Here is a 13,549-nt window from a genome sequence, read left to right as displayed (position 1 = left end):
TGTTTTTCCTAGGCTTTTGCCCAACCCACTGTACTCCATTGTATATGCAATGTAGTAGCCAATGTTTTCACCCCAAACAGTGTGGTTTAGGTAAGAATTTTTTTAGTTTGAGGTTACACTCTATTTGTATTGCAAATTTAGAGAGTTCCTTGTTTCTTTTAAATTGGAAGGACTTACAAAATTACAAATTTTATTTTTGTTACTAATGTTATACTTTTTCTTAATCTGGAAAGTAATAGTCTCAGGGGTGGAGAGATGGCTCAGTGGTTAAGGCACTTGCCTGGGTTCGATTCCCCAGGACCCATGTAAAGCTAGATGCACAGAGTGGTACATGCCTCTGGGGTTGGTTTCCAGCAGCTAGAAGCCCTAGTGTGCCTGTTCTTTCTCTATCTGCCTCTTTCTTTCTTAAATTAAAAAAAAAAAAATCAAAGTAATATTCTGAGTTAAATCTTAGTTGAAAGCCAATGAACCGAAGAATCTCTTTTAAAAAGTCAGGTGAGGGCTGGGGATTATAGCCACGTGTGAGGCCCTGCATTCAGTGGGGGCCAGGGAGAAAGGTCAAGAGGAAAGAATAAAGGTGGGCCAGGCGAGGTGGCTCTCTCCTTTAGTCCCCGAACTCAGGGAGCAGAAGTAGGAGGCCACCCTGAGACTACATGGTGAATTCCACATCAGCTTGGGCTAGAGGGAGACCCCCCCCAAAAAAGAATAAGTGAAAAGGAAGGTGGGATCACTTTGTGTTACAAATAAGACTTCCATGTTTTTCTCTATCTTCCAAATTCTCTGTAATAAAGTGGTCTTAAAAAAGTTTTTGTCTAAAAGAGACAAAAACTGAAACCTTAATCATAGCAATTTAACAAAATACAAGACTGGCCGATTTGTGACTTCACAGTAGAATAGTTAATCTTGATGATCTTGCATTGCCCAAGTAATAATGAGGATGGTATTACAATTTTGCCAGTTTCTACTTGTGAGGTAGAACTCATCTGTTGACATGTTTATGTAGCCATGTCTCTTAAAAATACAAGTATAGGGCTGGAGAGGTGGCTTAGCAGTTAAGCGCTTGCCTGTGAAGCCTAAGGACCCCGGTTCAAGGCTCAATTCCCCAGGACCCACGTTAGCCAGATGCACAAGGGGGTGCATGCATCTGGAGTTCGTTTGCAGTGGCTGGAGGCCCTGGCATGCCCATTCTCTCTCTCTCTCTCTATCTGCCCCTTTCTCTCTCTCTCTGTTGCTCTCAAATACATAAAAATACACAAAAAAAATTTTAAAAAGAAATACAAGTATAGGGCATTTGCCTGAGAAGCCTGTGGGCCCCAGTTTGATTCTCCAGGTCCCACGTAATCCAGATGCACATGGTGGTGCGTGCATCTGGAGTTCGTTTGCAGTGGCAAAAGGCCCTGGAGTGCCCATTCTCACTCTCTCACTCTGTCTCTAATAAATAAATAAAAATAAAATCTTTGAAAAAACAAACACAAATATAAGGCTGGGTATGGTGGTGCATGTTTTTAATCTCAGCACTTGGGAGATTGAAGTAGAAGTATTGCCGTGAATTCGAGGCCACCCTGAGATGACATAGTGAATGCAGGTCAGCCTGAGCTAGAGTGAGACCCTACCTCAAAAAAAACCAAAAAACAAATATAGTTTGATCAATTACTTTTCTCCAGAGTGAAGTACTCTGACCTCTAGAAGAGAGAGAAAAAAAAATTAGTGCTGCTTCTTTGCCCAGGGAAATTCCACTACCGAAGAGAATTCCTAAGTGCTTTGGAAGTCCAAACCAGTTCTTTCCAGGTGCACCGAGACGGGCAAGCGAGAACCAGCTAAAAGGCTTTGAGTACTAGAGAGGAAAATAATTACTAAGGAGGGTGAATGAGTCTGCAGTTTTACTTCACAATTGCTCCAATTTTAGAGAACTTCTGAAAGCAGTAATGTAGACCACTGATGAAATCTGCAAGATTCATAGCAAGAATTGATGACTAAATAGTGGTGGAAATTACATGTGAATAAAAGGAGCATTGGCATTATGCACAGAAACAACGCGTAAGTGATTTAAACATTGGAAAGCATTTCTGAGACCAGTTGCATCATTTTGTGCTACATGGAGGAATCGTAGCATTTCTCTGGGGAATTGTATTGTAGCCCCACTATTACATAACAGAAAAGGATTAGGGTCCCCTGATACACTTCGTTTTCTTGCTCTAAGATTTTTTTTCTTATTTTTCTGCCTTTATTAATATCATTACCAATAAGAATTCAGCCTTCTTAGGCCAAAATAGCCAGTCAGTCCTATGGACTACTCCATAATATTTTCAATTTCTCTGCTTTTATTTCTGACATGAGTCTATTAGTTAGGCTGTTCCTCACTAAAACATGAACGTCCTTCTGGTTTGAGGACTGTGTTTCCATTGGTGTTTTCTCCACAAAAGTGCTAAAGTGCATGAAACCTTGCCTCAAAAAAAAAAAAAAAAGGGTTGGAAGCCCGGGAAGAGATAGGAGGATCACCATGAATTCGAGGCCACCCTGAGACTCCATAGTGAATTCCAGGTCAGCCTGAGCCAAAGTGAGACCCTAGCTCGAAAAGCAAAAAAAAAAAAAGGTTGGAGGCATGAGAAATGGCTCAGCAGCAGTTGAAGGCACTTGCTTGTAAAGCCTGATGGCCTGGGTTTTGTTCCCCAGTACCCATGTAGAAAGCCAGGTGCACAAAGTGGCACGTGCATCTGGAGTTCCTTTGCAGTGGCCAGAGGCCTTGCTGCACCTGTTCTCACTTCCTCATTCCCACCCACTCCCTCTGTCTTTCTCTTTCCTTGCAAATAAATAAAAATATTTTTTTAAAAAGTTGAAGTGAAGTGCCTGCTAGGTTATATACTGAGTGAGTATTGAACCAGCACACAAGGGAGTTAAGCCGCTTTACCTCTTGGAGGGGTATCTTTACCGAGGTGGCATGGTTATCATCCAGGCATGGCCAGGAAGAAATGGTTAGGCTAATGAAAAAAGCAGTTGTGCGTGAGCTACAAGTGGTATAGCGAGTTGGGGCTGGTTGTAAAGACTTGGGGTTAGGTTCTCATCTAACTTACTAGCTATATGATCTTGACCATTTAGTAAGATTAAGTTTCCTCAAGTTTAAAGCTAGCCCTCGGTAAAGTAGATCATGAATATACAGTGTTTAATACACACTTTATAAACCAAGGTAGTGTCTCACTCAAGCTCAGGCTGACCTGGAATTCACTATGTAGTCTCGGGGGGGTGGGGGGACCTCGAACTCTTAGCGATCCTCCTACCTCTGCCTCCCAAGTACTGGGATTAAAGGTGTGCGCCACCACACCTGGCTTTTTTTTTTTTCCCAATGTGGTATGTTTTGAGGCTCAGGCTGGTCTTTAATTTGGTGAACTTCTTACCTCTATATCTTGAGTGCTGGTACCATAGGCACGTGCCACCATGCCAGCAGAAATATATCAACTTCATTCTCATATGTTCTTTGATCTTACATAATGAATTTCTAACAGAGGGTTGAATACCCCCACAAAATTAACTAATACCTCTGGGTTTTTTTTTGTTGTTGTTGTTGTTTAGGTTTTTTTTTTAGTTTTGTTTTGTTTCCAGGTAGGGTCGGTCTCTATACCAGGCTGACCTGGAACTCTAGTCCCACACTGGCCTTGAATTCTTAGTGATCTTCCTACCTCTGCTACCCAAGTGCCACGACTAAAGGCTCGGCAACCACACCCAGACTTGTAAAGCCTCATTTTGAACAACTTCTTGTTATAATGAATGAGGTAGAATTTGAAATAAGTCCATTATGAAAAAATTGGAGAAGGAAAGTCTACTTCTAGCAAAGATTCTTTTTTAGCTTAGTTTTTTAAAATTTCAAAGTTTATGATCATTAATGTATGGGATAGATTTAAGGAAGCAATTCTTCTGCTTTTAAATTTGTATTCCTACAATGAATGATAGAAATATGTATTAAAATTATATAGGCAGTACAGCAGGGACTTGGAGTTAATGCTTGTAAATGTAGAATTTTTGCCTTTCAAAAGGATTAAATGAGCCACGTATAGTGGCACACACACCTTTAATCCCAGCACTCAGGAGGCAGAGGTAGAAGGATCACTGTGAGTTCCAGGCCACCCTGGGACTACAGAGTGAATTCCAAGTCAATCTAGACTATAGCAAGACCCTACCTTGAAATTAAAAAAAAAAAAAAAATTAAAATTCACAAAAAAGAGACTGGCATGGTGGCTCATACATCTAATCTCAGAGTTCGGCAGGCTGAGGTAGAAGGTAGAGGCTCACTGAGTTCTTGACCAGCATGGGCCACAGAACGAGTTCCAGATCAGCCCAGAGTAGAGTGAGACCCTGTCCTACAAAACAAAGAGATTAAATGTTTTTATATCTCATTTTTATCCTTATATGAAATAGACAAAGCAATGTAGGTAACAATGGAGACATGAACTGTCTAGTAAAAAAAAAAAAAATCCCTTCCCAAATGACTCATAAGGATTACAGGCTTTATGGTGGAAACTATTAGTAAATAAAACAACAGTTGAAGTATAGGTATTGTGAGTTTGTTTCACAATCATGACCAAAATATTTCTTGCTTTACAGTAAATGTGATAATGAATTCCAGTGTTTTCCACTTAATTTTGGTAGTGCATTTTGTTTTGTCATTCTCTTTGTTTTCATATTGTAAAGTGAAAGCCTTTTTTTTTTTTTCAAGGTAGGGTCTCACTGTACCCCAGGCTGACCTGGAGCTCACTGTAGTCTCAAGCTAGCCTCAAACTCACAGTGATCCTCCTACCTTTGCCTCCCAAGTGCTGGGATTAAAGGTGTATGCTAATGGTTATTGAAAGATTGAGAAGACTAAGTTTGGCAAATGCCTTTTAAATTATAGAATGGGCACAGGTATAGGACTGATTTTATATACCCACTTGGAAAATTCATAAGCAATGCATCAAGTGATTATCTGCAGAGTAGAATATTACAGAAATCCAGATTTTATTACTATATGTATCACATGTATATTTGAGTGTATACAGTCAATAGATACTGCAAGAAAAAGATTTGGGGGACGGTACTGGGAATTGACCCTAAGGCATAACACATGTTAGGCAAGTGCTCTGTCATGGAGCTGTGTCCTGAGCCTCTTTGTATCTTCCAGTAGGGGACTCAGTAAGTTGCCCAGGTTGGGCTGGAACTCCAGTGAGGCCTTGAACTTTCCATACTCCTGCCTCAGCCTCCCAAACAGCTGGGATTGGGCTTGGCTAAAATTTTTAAAATTTGATATGGAAATTAAGACATTGAAATAATTATTTCATCTTAAAGTTCCTAAGTGAAAATGTTTTTTTCTTTTACTGTGTATGTGTGTCGGGGGGGGGGGGTGGTCATGTCGAGGCCAGAGAACAACCTCAAGTGTCAATCCTGTTATGCCATAATTTCCTTTTTTTTTTAAAGGTAGAGTTTCACTCTATTCCAGGCTGACCTGGAATTCACTATGTAGTCTCAAGGTGGCCTCGAACTCATGTAGATCCTCCTACCTCTGCTTCCCGAGTGCTGGGATTAAAGGTGTGTGCCACCACGCCCAGCACCATCACCAGAGCCCATCCACTTAGGCTGGAGTAGCTAGCCAGAGAGCTCCCCAGGGCTGCCATCCCAGCCCTTTATCTAGGTACTGGGGGTCAAACATAGGTCCTTGTGCTTGTAAGGCAAGCTCTTTATAGCCAGTGTGATCTCTCCAGCCCAGAAGTAAAAATGTTTTGACTTAATGATATACCTAAGTAATTTGTTTAGGTGTAGACACATTTTTAAGCTTAAATATATAAGTGCATCAAAGTTTAAAAAAAAACAGCACATCCTAATATAGAAGGGAATTTACTACATGACCAAATGCTTAAAAAAATTTTTTTTAATGAGAGAGAGAGAGAATTGGCGCACCAGGGCCTCTAGCCACTGTAGTCAAACTCCAGATGCATGCGCCACCTTGTGCACATGCGTTACCTTGTGCATCTGAGTTATGTGGGTTCTAAGGAGTCAAACCTGGGTCCTTAGGCTTCACAGGCAAGTGCCTTAACCCACTTAGCCATCTCTCCAGCCCCCAAATGTATTTTAATCCAGTGTGAGGAGGGCACATATATAGTAAATATAACTGATTCAATGTCCATCTAAAGAAAATAAAATAAAATAAAGCCATTACTATTTTAAAATGTAACTAATAATAAAATATTAATCTGTTAAATTTTCTTCACTTTTTTTGTACGCACTTTTTTTCTTTTTGTCTTTTTGAGGTAGGGTCTCACTCTAGCCAAGGCTGACCTAGAATTAACTATGTAGTCTCAGGGTGGCTTTGAACTCACAACAAACCTTCTACCTCTGCCTCCCAAGTGCTGGGACATGTTTATATATAATCTAGGCCAAACTAGAAGACCTTTAAGTCTTAAAAATAATGACAGGCAAATTAAACTACATAGAAATAAAGAAGTCCATGAAGAAATAGAAACAAAAGATGAAAACAAATATTGCAATTTCATATGTCATGAGGCATTCTTACAAATTAAGAAAAAGTCCTTGTAGAACCATTGAGAAGGCATGTGACTAAAAGTTCACAGAAGAAAAATCTTAGAGCTGGGCCTGGCAGTCAGTGCATGTCTTTAATCCAGGACTCAGGAGGCAGAGGTGAGTTTGAGGCCAGCCTGAGACTTCATAGTGAATTCCAGGTCAGCCTGGGCTAGAGTGAGACCCCACCTCAAAAAAAATCTTAACATTTAACAAACATGAACAGTCTTGCCTTACTAGTAATCATACTGACAGTGAAGTATTAAATATCAGAAAGGTTTTTCTCAAAACATTAAGAAGATGTGGATTACTCTGTTTATTTCCAAGGGGAGGGGAATGAAAATATGAATGCGTGTGTCAGGGCTTACAGCTACTATTGCAAATTAACTCCAGATACATGCATCACTTTGTGCATCTGGCTTTATGTGGGTACTGGACAATCAAATCTGGCTGGTTAGGCTTTGCAGTGCCTTAACTGCTGAGCCATCTTTCCAGCCCCAAACATATTCTTGAAAAGATTTCTAACATACATCTTAAATAATAAAGACAGAATATATAGAAACCTATGTATTTAGAATTCCTCTTTTTTTTGAGGTGGGGTCTCACTCTGGCCCAGGCTGACCTGGAATTCACCATGGAGTCTCAGGGTGGCCTCGAACTCACGGCGATCCTCCTACCTCTGCCTCCCTGAGTGCTGGGATGAAAGGCGTGCGCCACCACACACAAGAATTCCATTTTTGTAAAACAGCATGACTTTCATGTATCTATGGGTTGTCAACACTGAAAGAAGAAAATAAGAAAAGGGCTGCCTCCCGCCTCTAATCTCAGCGGGAGGCAGAGGTAGGAGGATCGCCTGAGTTCGAGGCCACCCCCAGACGACATAGACATAGTGAATTCCAGGTCACTCTGAGCTAGAGTGAGACCCTAACTCGGAAAAGCAAAAAGAAAGAAAGAAAGGAAATAAGAGGAGGGGGCACAGAAGTAGAGAACCCATCATCAGATCCATCAGATATGCATACGTGTTGGTGCACGTCGATGTGTGCAATGAATTACAGGGAAGCTTGATAATCACAGTGTTTAGTGATTACCTCAGAGACGTTATTTAGATATTTCAGGTTCTTTTTGCTTTCTTCCCTATGCTTTTCCATATGATGTTTTTGCATTGTAACAATGAATACATAGTGTTTCTATAATTAGAAAAATTATTTCCATTAGGAAAAGAACCAGAAGGCCAGGTCAAAGAAGGAGTTAACAAAATGAACAGTACCATTTAACGTGACTACACATAACAGTTACCTAAAATATTTTCTGTCTTAGGCATCTGAGAGGAAAGTGAATAAATTATTGTGGTAACTACGTAAGTTCTTAATTTTATGTGTGTGTATGTTAACCTTTGGACATCCAGTAAAAATGCCATGTAAAATGTACCAGAAAATGATGGGTGTTACCACATAAAGATCAAATTGAGGTTCAATGGAGGGTGGATTTCAGAGGGGGAGAATGGGCATAGGAATTATCATTGTTTATTGCCTATTTTTATGGAAACTGTAAAAAAAAAAAAAACCTTTTCAAAAAATATATGAATTAATTTTTTTGTGATGTGGATATTAAATGCTCCAGAAATATTTTCTGCCTTGGAGATTGAGAGCATATTGCACAAGTATAGGAACTGTTACCTGACTTAATCATGTAACAGGATCATTGTGAGAAAGTCCACTTTAGCTTTTGGTCAATAAGCACCAGATTACAAGATTAAGCTCTCTTTTTTTTAGCATTTTGATTTGTACCAGAAAAAGAATCAGAGAAAGAAGCAGATGGAGAGAAAATGGTTGTGGCAGGGCTTCCTGCCACTGCAGACAAACTCCAGACACTTGTGTCACCTTCTGCATCTGGCTCTACATGGGTATAAGAGGGCTAGAGAAATGGCTTAGCAGTTAAGGCGCTTGCCTGAGAAACCAAAGGACCCATGTTCTACTCTCCAGATCCCATGTAAGCCAGAGGCACAAAGGGGAGGAAGGCCACACATGCCCACTAGGTGGTGCAAGTGTCTGGAGTTCAATTTCAGTGGCTGAAGTCCTGGCGTGCCAATGTTCTCTGTTTCTATCTCTTGCTGTCTCTAAGAAAAAAAAAATTTAATTTCCTTAAGAAGCAAAATTTAAAGTATTTGCAGTTTTTCAGTGCTTGATTTCAACCTTCTTGTTTACTCGTTCAGGACAGGGTCGAGACGTGCCTCAGACTTAATCCCTCTGCTGGAGCCTCCTGCGGCTCTAGTTGTACTCCACCCTGCCCGGCTACAGCTTGATCTTTCCATAGGAATCTGAGGGCTGGAGAGATGGCTTTGCGGTTAAGGTGGTTGCCTGTGAAGGCAAAGGACCCATGTTCAGTATCCCAGGTCCCACATAAGCCAGGTGCACAAGGTGGTGCACATGAGTTGCTGGATATCTTACCATTGCTGGCATTCCTGAGTTACATGTGATCTGCCATCTCATGACAGCATAGGCTACAATCATGGAATCAGTGTGACAGTTTCAGTATCACAGCGAGTCATGATACTTAAGCTTGTGGCTTTTAAATAACATTAAGTATTCTAGATAAAATTTGAAGTACCACTTGCTGATTTATACTTCAATTTCACCATTTGAAAATTTAAAATACTATGTCTCAATGAATAATCATGAAAAGTTGCTGACTTTATATGCCAAAATAATTGTGTGAGGTATTTCAAATAGTTAAATAAGGGACTGGTTTGTCAGTTAATATGAACTTTGAGTGTGATAGCTGGCAAACTATGGGAATAACTAGACCCATGTGAAAAATTAGTTTTCAGGGGCTGGAGAGATGGCTCGGCAGTTAAAGCCCTTGCCTGCAAAGACCAACTACCCAAGTTTGATTCCCCACTACCCATGTAAAGCCAAATGTTCAAAGTGGCATGCATCTGGAGTTCATACGCAGTGGCCAGAAGCCCTGATGTGCCCATTCTCTGTCTCTCTGTTTGTCTTTCTTCTCTCTCTGCTTGCAAATAAATAAATAAATTTTTTGTTGTTGTTGTTTTGTTGTCTCATTCTGGCGCTGGCTGACGTGGAATTCAATAGGCGGTCTTGAGCTTATGGCAAGCCTCCTGCCTCTGCCTCTCAAATGCTGTGGTTGAAGGCATGCACCATCATGCCCAGCCTAAAAATGTTTTTTTCTAAAAGAAAAAAAATTGTGTTTAGCAATCCTTGAGTCCAAATTTTTAGGTTGTAAAAAATAGACCCTAGGGGGCCTTTATTTAGATAAAGTACAAAATCCATAAGTTATTTGAAGGACAGCACATTTCTTTTCAGTGTCTTCTGTTTCATTTGTTTTATGACCAAAAAAAAAAAAATTCTTATAATAAATCAAAGAGGCAGGAAGGCTGGTTGACACCATACTCTTGAAAGCAGAAGCATGAAACTACAGAATTGGTTCAGGTCAGCAGTGTTTGAATGTGGATTTACAGTACCTGCTATTGTTCATTGATGTGTGTGTGTGTGTGTGTGTGTGTGTGTGTGTGTGTGTTGTAAATATGATCTCATCCTCTGAACGACATTGTCTTGGGAAAACAGGGTTGAGGAGTTATCCATAAACAGACATGATTGGCCTGAAAGTACAAATTATTATTCTTTAAAAAAAAAATTTTTTTTAATTTATTTGAGAGCGACAGAGAGAGGCAGAGAGAGAAAGAGAGAGAGACATACACACACACAACAGGGCCTCCAGCCCATGCAAATGAACTTCAGATGCATGCGCCACCTTGTGCATCTGGCTTACTTGGGTCCTGGGGAATCGAGCCTTGAACCGGGGTCTTTAGGCCTCACAGGCAAGCGCTTAACTGCTAAGCCACCTCTCCAGCCCACAAATTCTTTATTGTAGGCAATTCAGTCTCAGATTAGAGAAGTATAGAACAAGAAGTAACTCTCCCTGTTTCCATCCCCCCAAATGAGCTGTTGGATTATACTAGCTTTTTAAAAATTTTTATTTATGTGTGTCTGTGTGTGTATGGGCATGCCAGGGCCTCTTGCCTCTGCAAATGAGCACCAGATACTTGCACCATTATTAGCATCTGGCTTATATGGGCAGCTTGGAAATTGAACCTAGATCGAAGGCTTTATAAGCAAGTGCCTTCATATTCTGTGCTGTCTTCCTAGCCTCTGTATTCTGTTTTGACCCTATCCAAAATACTAGATAGAGTTTAGCCAGAGTCTTAAGACAAAGCCTTGTGGCTTATTCCACAAAGGCAGTGGGAAGGAGATAAAAGAATGACGGGGCCCATATGATCAAAATACACTACATACACATGAAAATCTCATGAAACCCATTATGTATAATTAACATATACTCATCCAAATGCTAGTAGTAAGAATTATTATTTCTGGAACGATGACATTACTGGGTGTAGCGCATGAAGCAGCAGCAGCTTGGCGTCTGCTTTATGAAGTGGAAGGGGAACTACAGCCAGCCTCTGCCGTGATTTACCACTGCAGTGTTCCGCAGTGCCTGTGGGGGAGACCGGTGACTCATTGGTCAGATGGCTGCCTCTTCTATCTTCTGGATGTTTCCTTTTCTGTAGCAGAGATGATTTTTTCTCTTTATTTCTTTCATCTTACACAAATATAAGGGAGCTATAATTTATGAATAATAAGTTGTAGTTGCAAATTATGTTTGCTTTATAACCCCAATTAAGGTGAGAGTCAAACAGGTAACAAATTTTTAATGTAATCATTAGGTTGGAGTTTCTCGTGAATGCAGGCAAGTGCCTTAACTGCTGAGCCATCTCTCCATCCCTCCTTTATTATTTTATTATATATATTTTTATGAGAGAGAGAGTATTGGTGCACGAGAGTCTTCAGCCACCAGACATGTGTGGTGCATGTGCAACCTTGTGCGTGAGTCACTTTGTACATCTGCCTTACATGGGATCTGGGGAGACAGACATGGCTCCTTAGGCTTTGCAGGCAAGTGCCTTAACTGCTAAGTCACTTCTCCAGTCCCCTTTATTTTTTACATGTCACCAGCAAGGATAGCTTCATAAGGAACAAGTTATTGCATAGCCTATAAAACTCCTATGAAGCATTAAATGTTATAGTTTGGACCTTCTATTGTAGAGATTTGGAATAAGTAACTTATTTTATTTAAACTTTCCTCTGCTCAGGTACAAGTTTTGGCTTTAAGGTTACTGTTGCTTTATTAGCTGACTATTCATGAATTACATACAATATATATATAATTTACTTATAAAAAGTCAGTGTTGTAGAAAGTTAACATTTTTTAAAATAGTTTATTTATTTGTTAGAGAGAAAGAGGCAGATAGCAAGAGAGAATGGGCACGCCAGGGCCTCCAGCCACTGCACACAAACTGCAAATGCATTTGCCGCCATGTGCATCTGGCTTACATGGGTACTAGGGAGTCAAACCTGGGTCCTTTGTCTTTGCAGGCAAGTGACTAAACCACTAAGTCATCTCTCCAGCCCTTTTTTTAACATTTAAAAATTTGTTTTTTTGTTTTCAAGGTAGGATCTTATTGCTTATTTTTTCGAGACAGAGAGAAGGAGACAAGATGGGGATAGAGAGAGAGAATGGGAGCTCCAGGGCCTCTAGCCACTGTAAACAAACCCCAGATGCATGTGCCACCTTGTGCATTGGCTTATGTTGGACATGGAGAATCGAACCTGGGTTCCTAGGTTTCACAGACAAGTGCCTTAACTGCTGAGCTATCTCTCCATCCCCCTTGTTTGACATTTTTAAAGCCTGATTTTTTTTTACATAGAAATATAGCATTTAAAGGTGAAATGGAAGATTTTAGTAAGGGTTTTTGTGGGGGGGGGCAGGGTTTTTTTTGTTGTTGTTGTTTTGGTTTTTTGGTTTATTTTCAAGGTAGGATCTTACTCTAGCCCAGGCTAACCTGGAATTTACTGTGTAGCCTCCGGCTGGCCTTGAACTCACACAGTTCTCCTACCTCTGCCTCCCGAGTGCTGGGATTAAAGATGTGTGCCACCACTTCTGGCAATAAGGTATTTTTTATAGGTAGCAAAGAAGGGTTCCTAACAAGTAGGTATGCTGCATTACTGTTTATCAGACTACTGAATACTTAAACTGCTGATGAATACCTCCTGATGAGTAATTATTATTTTACTTACGGAAAAGAACCATTCTCATATTATCACAACATGTATGTGAGAGTGTACATACCTTGTTTGGATTTTGAGATAATGCACCAGAGCATACCAAGAGACTTCCTGTTTACAGACAACCACAGCATTTTTCTTCAATACAGATTCTAGAGTGCTGGGCTTTTTTTTTTTTTTTTCTAAAATTAGGTGATTGGTAGAGTGAGCTGGCTCAGTGGCTCAAAGTGCTTGTTATGTAAGCCAGCTGTCCAGACTTTGGATCCTCGGAACCAAGATACAGCTGGTGTCGGCGATCTGGATGCGCCCCTGCAACGCGAGGCGCTCAGGAGAACGCTGCAACTCCCAGGACGGTGAACCTGCCTTTCTCAGCAGCAGGCGGAGACCCTATGTCAGAGTGAGCTGGGAGGCGAGGACTAACACCCCGAGTTTGTCCTCCAACCTCTCCACGCACACTGCACACTGCACACTGTGGCATGTGTGCACAGGCACATACAAATGCAATAGGAACCCGTACGTCGATGCTATGTGAATTGCGGACTTCTTTTATTACAATTTTTTTTTATTAAATAGTTTTGTACTCAGCGAATACAGTCAATTTGATACCATTATTAGGCTCATCCATTACCTACCCCCTCCCCTTGGCCCCTCCTTGCTGAGGTATATGGGTCATGCATTGTGGAGTTAGCCCACAGTTATGGGTAAGATAAATGTCTGTGCATATCATGACCCAACGTGTGGCTCTGACATTCTTTCCGCCCCCTTTTCCGCAAAATTTCCCTGAGCCATGTTGGGTTCATTTTTGGTCTGCTTCAGTGATGAGGTGTTGGGGGCCTCTGGGTCTCTGGATCTCTGATTTGGTAGGA

The 13,549-nt window shown here is 40.8% G+C and overlaps 1 protein-coding gene across 2 annotated transcripts in view; it reads left to right on the top strand.

Annotated features, from left to right (window-relative positions):
• Atp6v1a (ATPase H+ transporting V1 subunit A) overlaps window positions 1-13,549 on the top strand; it is a 58,865-nt gene that overhangs the window by 1,157 nt on the left and 44,159 nt on the right. The window lies entirely within an intron of this gene.

Source organism: Jaculus jaculus, chromosome 4 (assembly GCF_020740685.1).
Source record: "Jaculus jaculus isolate mJacJac1 chromosome 4, mJacJac1.mat.Y.cur, whole genome shotgun sequence".
Classification (NCBI taxonomy): domain Eukaryota; kingdom Metazoa; phylum Chordata; class Mammalia; order Rodentia; family Dipodidae; genus Jaculus; species Jaculus jaculus.
The sequence above is the reverse complement of the archived record's forward strand: the minus strand, read 5'-3'. Positions and strand labels throughout refer to the sequence as shown.